The sequence below is a fragment of the Calonectris borealis genome, chromosome Z (assembly GCF_964195595.1).
Source record: "Calonectris borealis chromosome Z, bCalBor7.hap1.2, whole genome shotgun sequence".
In the NCBI taxonomy this organism is placed as follows: Eukaryota; Metazoa; Chordata; class Aves; order Procellariiformes; family Procellariidae; genus Calonectris; species Calonectris borealis.
This window is the reverse complement of record NC_134352.1, coordinates 77,375,625-77,383,139: the sequence shown is the minus strand read 5'-3', so window position 1 is coordinate 77,383,139 and position 7,515 is coordinate 77,375,625. Positions and strand designations below refer to the sequence as shown.

General features: G+C 50.2%; 1 long non-coding RNA gene across 2 annotated transcripts; it reads left to right on the top strand.

The window, feature by feature from the left end:
* Positions 1-3,491: 3,491 nt before the first annotated feature.
* On the top strand, positions 3,492-7,126 carry LOC142075999 (uncharacterized). 2 transcript variants are annotated; one of them, XR_012671070.1, is made up of 3 exons: positions 3,492-3,882; positions 6,274-6,955; positions 7,086-7,126. It is a non-coding gene; the product is annotated as an uncharacterized LOC142075999 (long non-coding RNA). The 2 variants fall into 2 exon arrangements; XR_012671071.1 differs by having other exon boundaries at positions 3,492-3,898.
* The last annotated feature ends 389 nt before the right edge of the window (positions 7,127-7,515 follow it).

Genomic DNA, 7,515 nt, shown 5'->3' with positions numbered 1-7,515 from the left:
AAAACAAAATTCAACAAAAAGCTCCAGCAGAATAACAACACTGAAGTGGATATTACTTGTATTTCCTCTAGCACCTTCCATTCAATATTTCCAAAATACACAAATACAACACTGAGTTTCTTTAATCTGCCATCTTATAAAGGGGACAAGTCACTTGGCTTCTCTTTTACGAGGCTGCTGCAAACCCAAGCGCAGAACACAGGTCTTCAGAGTGCTGCTTATGTGCTTTAACCAAATAAGAGACAAAGATAAATGAAAAGATTAATGAAAGATATAAAGTTGTATTCCTATTCTTTCATGAAGAACTATTCCAAGTACTGGTACTAAACATTACTGAAATTGCAAGTAAACATTACTATTAATAGTAATACTACCAATACTAATTATTAACAGAGTATTAACAGTCTATGATACATACATTTCTCAAGCACTATTAACCGGCATACTATTCTGCTATGATCAGGATCACTAGGGGGACACCAGCAACAAATACAAAACATACCAAAAAAATGGCATTCTATGAGGAAGGCATCACATAGAAGTCCATGGAAGAAATATAAAACATCAAAAATCTGCTTCTGAGTTCTAAAACCACAGCTTAAAAATTGGAAGAACAACAACAACAAAAAAAAAAGCTTCTGGTAACAGACAAGATTTTTTTTACTGGGTTTTCCCTTAGCTTCCTTAGATTTTAGTGGCAAGTCTGTAAGTCCAAAGTCCTCTCGAATGGTCAAATTCTTTTGCAAGTCATGGCACCAGGTGCTTTTTGGAGGACTGGCCAAAATAAGTGAAACAGCCTAAATTTCTGAATTTCCATGCCTTTGTTTTTATTACTATAAACACTTTTTTAAATCAATACGCTGATAAAACTGCAAGTAGAACAAAGCAGAGTAGAGCTTGCCCAATTCCCACTCCTCCCTCCCTCCTTTAAGTTACCAAGATTGTTGAGGTTATAAACACAAAAGCTGGCTCATTTTCCAGACTCTGCATCAAAATTGGTTTACACCAGTTAATCCAGTTTCTCCATGTAACCCTCCAGGAGTCCCAAAACACCATTAATGCTGCAAAGTGATTTAGCCTTGCTTGTTTTCAAGTTACCTAGTGTAAGGTTAAAAATAAATTCTTTAAACAAGTTAGGTCAAACCACCACAGAGAGATTGGGCCCAGGTATAAATACTGAGTCAGCCAGGTAGGAATCCAAACCCAGATTCCACTAGACAACGTGATATAACCACGGGAATTGCTAAAAGGGCCTGGTAAATATTAAAAAAGCAAAGGCTTAGAAGGCTGAGTCGCTGCCGTTTGTTGTGAAGGGCTCCGTTTCAATGGCAAGCGCTGCTCCTCCAGGCCTGCACATCCGCCCCCTCCCTTCCCCTCACACACATCCAGCTCCAATTTCTCTCCTTGAAAAAAACAGCTGCTCTCACGCCAGGTCGGCCCCTCCATTTCACCAGCCACCACTGTCCCAGACGCTATCGCCTTGATCTGCTGCTGTACTATAAGCATTCAGCATTTAGTCAAATCGAGATGACTAGGGACCGACTGCTGCTTGGTAGCTAGAGATGAAGCGGGCTGGCCCTGGTGAGCTTCCCCTTACACAGCTCCACACCAAACCCGAAGCTTCTGTTCCACAACACTGCACCTTCCTTGAACACAACCAAGAGGGCTCTGCACGTTCATGCTCCTGATGTTAACACACCTACAAGAGAGAAGCTTCAAACCAGGCTCACCCTGAGCAGCTCCCAGGTGGCATTCAACAGCACTGCAGACATTTCAGCACATATTTTTAAACCTATTTCACATCACAGAGTTCAGATCCTTGCCATCAGGCTCAAAGGTGCACCCGGTCCCTTCCTACCTCCAGTTTCTTGCAAAAGGGTTTCTACCAGTTCACTTTCCAGCTGTAATTTTCTTCACCAACAAGAGCAAACACAAACATAGAAGAGCTTTATTTTTTGTTTTTAAATGCAACATAAGCCAGCCCAATAGCAAAGCCCTGCCCTGACTTCCAGTTCTCAGCAACCATACATAACCAGGGGTGAGGAAGGACTAGGTAGAGGTTAACAGAGAGAACGGTTCATTCATCGCCATGTCCTCAAGTAACCTACTGTTGCTGCCGAGATGTTATTGTCAGTGAATTCTGTGGCTGTGACCGTGACACGGCTGTCCTACCCACCCCCCCACCACCAGCGAGGGAGCATCCGGGAAGGAGATGGGGAAAGACAACATGGAAGTAAAGCCTTACACAAGGCACACATCAATAGTTATTCACCCACTTGTTCCCTTCCCGTGCTACCAGCCCTCCTTTGGCCTGACTGGAGATTAGGAAGGGGCCCAAAGGCACATCCCCCTCCACCAGCCCAGCTTGTCCTCTGAGGGGTCCAGCTGCACCCCCCTTTCCCCAGAGCCAGCAGCACAAACCCGTCAGGAGAGAAACCCCCGGTGTAAGGAGAGAAGAAACAAGGAGAATAGGGTGCAGGACCCCCTCCTCAGAACGGAACAAGGTGGAAAGCTAACCCACCTCTCTCGGCACCCACCGGGGGTCGGGTGGGCTCCCCCTCTCCACACGAGCCCGGGCTGGAGCAGGGCGGGAGCTGCCCGCAACCGCGGCCTACTCAGCGGCCCCTACCCGCGCCTCTAAGGAGGGGGGGCAGGGGGCGGCAATCTAGGGCAGGGCGAAGCTTCCCCCGGGCGGCCGCCAGGAAAAGTAGGGCAGAGCCGCCTCCCCTCACACGCCGCCACCCCCCCTAACCCCTCCGCGGCCGGGAAGGGGCGGCAGGCCCGGCGGGGAGGGGCGATCCCGGCAGACACCCGCCGCCGGACAAAAGCTTCCACCGGGACGGGGAACCGGCCCCGAGACGGGCCCACGGCCCCCCGCCGCCTCCCCGGCGGCGGGGGGCCGTGGGCCCGGCCCGGGGCCTCAGGCCGCTGAGGGAGCAACGGCCGCCCCCGGACCGTTGGGCGGGGGAGGGGCGCGGGGCCTCCCCCGGGCGCGCGGGCCCACCAGCCCCCCCCTCACGGCCGCGCGCGCGCGCGGGGCGGGCGGTGAGGGAGGGGGACGAGCCCCCCCCGCCCCTCCAGCCCCCCCCCCGCTCCCCGCGGGTGCGCGCGGCCCCGGCCCCCCCCGCGCGGTACCTGCCCAATGTGCTCACAAAGCAGCAGCAGCAGCGGCGCCCACCACCGTCACGTGACCGCCCCGCGCCTCGCTCTCCTCCTCCTCCTCCTCCTCCTCTCCCCCCTCCCCCTCCTCCCCCTCCTCCTCCACGCGCGCGCAAGGCCGCTCCCCCGCCTTGTGACGTGACGCCGCGCGCTCGCCTGCCGCCCACCCCCCCCCCGCGCGCCTCGCCCCTCACACACCGCCAGCGCGCGCCCATCCACCGGCCCTTCCGCCTACCCCGGCACCACGTGAGCAGGGCGGGGGAAGCCAGCCTCTTCCCCCACACGTGACCGCGGCTCCGCCTCTCCAACCCCCCCAAGCGCGCGCGGCGGAAGAGGGCGGTTGGTCCCGCCCATGGCTGCGCTGAGGGAGGCGGCGCGGGGAGCGTCTCCGTGAGGGGCCGCGGGGTCTTCCCGTCCCTGGGGGGCGTCAGCGCTGGCTCGTCGCCGCGGGAGGCCCCGGGGGAAGGCCGCAGCCGCTCCTAGGGTCGCTTCGTGGAGGGTTGACGCGCCGGCGGAGCCCGACCGGGAAGGGCTTCTGCGGTGACAGTCGGCCCCGCCTCGGCGCTCTGTTAGGCGGCGGGGAGGCAGAGGCCTAGCGCCCGCGGGCGCACCACTAGCACTGGCGGGGTGGGTTTAGGAACAGGGTGAACGCTCAGAATCGTGGCTCAATTCCTCTCTCACTGGCCGAAGGAGCGGTTCGAACCAGGAGCTCTGATTTTTCAGGTTTTCTTATTTTAAGGTCGCTTTTATTTTCTGCCCCACAGGGTTTTGGCAGGACTGATTATGAGTGGTTTATGTTACAGATTAAAGCCTATTCAGGTTGCCAGGTTATGTTCATTACATTTGGTGCCTCAGTCTCAGACAGTGTTCAAGCTGAGCTGGCACAGGTTCTGGGCTTTCTAGAGCTCCCTTGTTCCTTTTCTAGTTACTGTTTTCCTGGGGACTTCATCCCAGACCTGTTTGATAGCCCAAACAATCCACATGACTGGAGAATTAAAAGTCTGCTTCACGTTCTCTCTCCAGTTGCCGAGACCATTGCCTGAGCGGTCAGGAAATTGGAACCAATTCTGCATTTAATGTTAACTTCTTTTAAGTGTTGCACTCTTTTGCCAGGCTGGACTCAGGGAGGAACCCCATTGACATGGAGAAATCCTAGGACAAAGGATAGCTGCACCACAGGAGGAAAAGAACAAGGAGAGTATGCTAGGGACTAACGGAGAACAGCAAGGGGGTGGCACAGCAGAGGAATGTCAGAGCACTTGGTGCAGCTTCTTGCAACCCAAACTGAAGGGTGACAGGACAGATGGCAAGAAAGCAAGGTTGCTTGACTCCCCAGGAAGAGGAGTTTCAGGTTGTGAGCCAGGAAAAAAAAGAACTTTTTCCCTTTAGGCTTTTTCCTGCTGTGCATTTTTCCCATTCTGTACAGCAGCTTTGGTTGCCCAAAATGTAGCAGTTGTACCCTTCTGGCACCCCTTCTTTGTAAGGCCTCGCATTTTAAGGCAGGGCTCACTTAGCCTATGTGGAAATTGGTCCCTGCTCAGCGCTCTACTGAGCAGGCAGGGTTGGTAAAGGTGGTGAAGATAGCAGACTCTTTGTTCAGCTCCTGGTGCCTCCACTGATATGTCCCATGGTTTTTGACCTTTTCTGTGGTCTTACTTCCCTTACTGCTGTTTGTTCATCCTCTGTCCCTTGACCCCGTACTCTCCCTGTAAGTAGATAGGGCATCAAATCTCATTTTACCCTAAGCAATATCTGAAAATTAATCAGTGTTTTTCATACCTCTGCCACCTAGGCAGAGTAGACAGATTTAAGCGGTCTGCGTCCTGGACTGACCTTGATATTTATTACATAGATGGCCTGGAGCTACGACAGTTCCTACTGCTCGGAAGCAGCAAGACCTCCCTATTCCCATCTTTTCCCAATAAGATAGAGGGTTCTTTAGAGCTAAATTGAAATTCAGACCAAACAGTGCACAGGTAGTGTTGCTTTTCTTGAGGCAGCCGTTGATACTTTGTTTTCTTACTATTGGGGGGAGGGAATTAATTATAGCTCTAAACAAAGTTTCACAAGCTTTGTGACAAACATGTCTGCGGCTCCATAATCTGTGCAGATTTAATCAGTATTATTAGCATTCTTTCATCATGACTTGGCAATCCTTTGCTAATGAAGATGGATATTTGATGTGCAGCATGCAACAACAAAGGCTGAGAGCTCTTCGGATGCTGTAGTCAGATGGTGTGGTGCCAGCTGGAGTGCGTCTCCGAATATCGCACAGAATCCAGCCCAGAAGCATTTGGAATAGGAGAAAATTAAACAAGGATACCAGGGCAAGAGCATTGTAGACTCCTCTCTGCTGTACATGGAGTAAATATAGATGAGAAACTGGCATATTCCACTGCCAAAGCTTCCAGAGGAGAGCTAAAGGAATAAACTGATGGAGGCTCAGGGACACAGACCCTGGCTCCAAGTACTCAGTACATCAGGCATGAAGAGGAGACCCTGTACTAAACACAGTGAAGGTTGGACCAGGCCTGGCAGGCAAATTCTACCTACTGCCTGTGCCAGGACTTTATCTGCTGTTAGAAGGATTTGCTACCTTTTCAGTTTTCCAACTACTAAAGAATAATCCAGGGCAGGTGCAAATCCTGCCAGACTGTATGTTTAAGTTTACTTCAGGATTGCTTTTCCCAGTCACCTACTGCAGATTTCTTAAATAGCCTGCAGTCCATGTACCACAGGCTGGAAACCACGGTTCTGGTGCTTTGGCATTCTACTTGCCAGTCACATTTGGGAGTGGGGGGAAGCCATTTGTGTTAAGAATATCATCCTGTTCCTGGTTCAGAAGTCTGCTCTACTTTGGTGTTACCATCTATTCTTCACAGGTTCGGGCAGCAGCGTATCATCCCTCCTCTTGCTAACACTCTCTTCTACTTTCCAGACTACCAACCCTTGCCCCTCAGACTCATTGGACAATTAATCCAACTAAGCTGAAGTTCAGAGCAGTTTTTCACTATTTAGTCTGAAATTTGTATTTTCTTTGTGCCTGTTTTTTCCCCCAGTTACATCACTTGGTCTCATAAAAATACTGCTCTTCTCTGTAAACTGTTCTTACAGCCTTAACCCATGACACCTGCATCACTAGCACTACCTTTCTCCAAAACATACTCCAGTAGCCTCAGAGAGACGACGTGATCCAGTCGTACCCAGACTCTAAGGGAGAGGCTCCACACGAAGAAACCAAGCTTGACTTTCAGGTTTGAGTTGAGTTTGCAGGGAATTAGGAATTCTCTCTAGTTATGGTGGAACAATTGAAAATCTTGGATGCAAAGTGGGGTTGTCTCAAGAGATGTTTCCCTTGGGCATACCAGGGGTTGCTGCTGCATTTAGACTTGGGGTGAAACTTGTAAAAATGCTGACTAGAAATGGGGTCCAATGCGTTACATTGTGTTAATATGCTAAAGCAAGGCTTCAGCAACATTTGCACTTGAAAGGGTTGCCATTTCAAGTGGAAGCAAGCCCTGCTGGTATAGATGCCATTCATTGATTCACGGCATTGAAAGCAGGAAAGGTAATGATAGCATTGTGTCTAGCCTTCATACAGCCCAGGCCATTAAAATTCCTAACATCCACGGGCTGCATTAGTCTCTTGTCTCAGCATCATCCTGGGAATTCGTGTTGGACTGCTTGATCATCCTTCAGAGTCAGTGCGTGCCTGGAGACAGACCTTGCTCTGTAGGTGCCCCCTGCAGCCTTTGGTCCAAGTTTTCTCACCTTGTAATTTGGCTGTATGAAAAAGGTGATGTATTTTCGTGTAACCAGAATCTGAAATTGCTCTGTACAACCACCTTAACCCCATTGTTATTTTCCATTCCTCCACCCTTTTTCACAAAACATTTTCTCTGCAGATACTTTGTACTTATTTCCAGATTGCTGAGACAGTTCAACACATCTGAGCCTGATACTGATCGCTATAAAGACCTGTTTTGGGGAGTATGTTGGCAGTTGTTAATTTGTGTAGTGTGTGCTCTGCTAATGGTGAGTGCTGAGTTTGTTCTGTTGTACTCCCCGATTTAATTCTGTGATGTGCCCACTGTTACCTTTATTGGCCAAACAATCTTTAAGAATTAAATAGACTTTCGTTAAACAGACTTATTTTCCACACAATGCTGTTGCCTGGCATTAACTATGTATCTGACCTTGAATTCTCTATTAATCAAGTCCCTTATCAGTTTTCCATTATTTTGCCTGTGGCATCAAGGAAAGTAGTCCGCAGGTATCTGGTCACCCCTCTGTGCCCTGCTCAAACAGTGGCATGCTTCCAGCCTCTTAGAATTTCCAAAGATTAAAATTATCTCT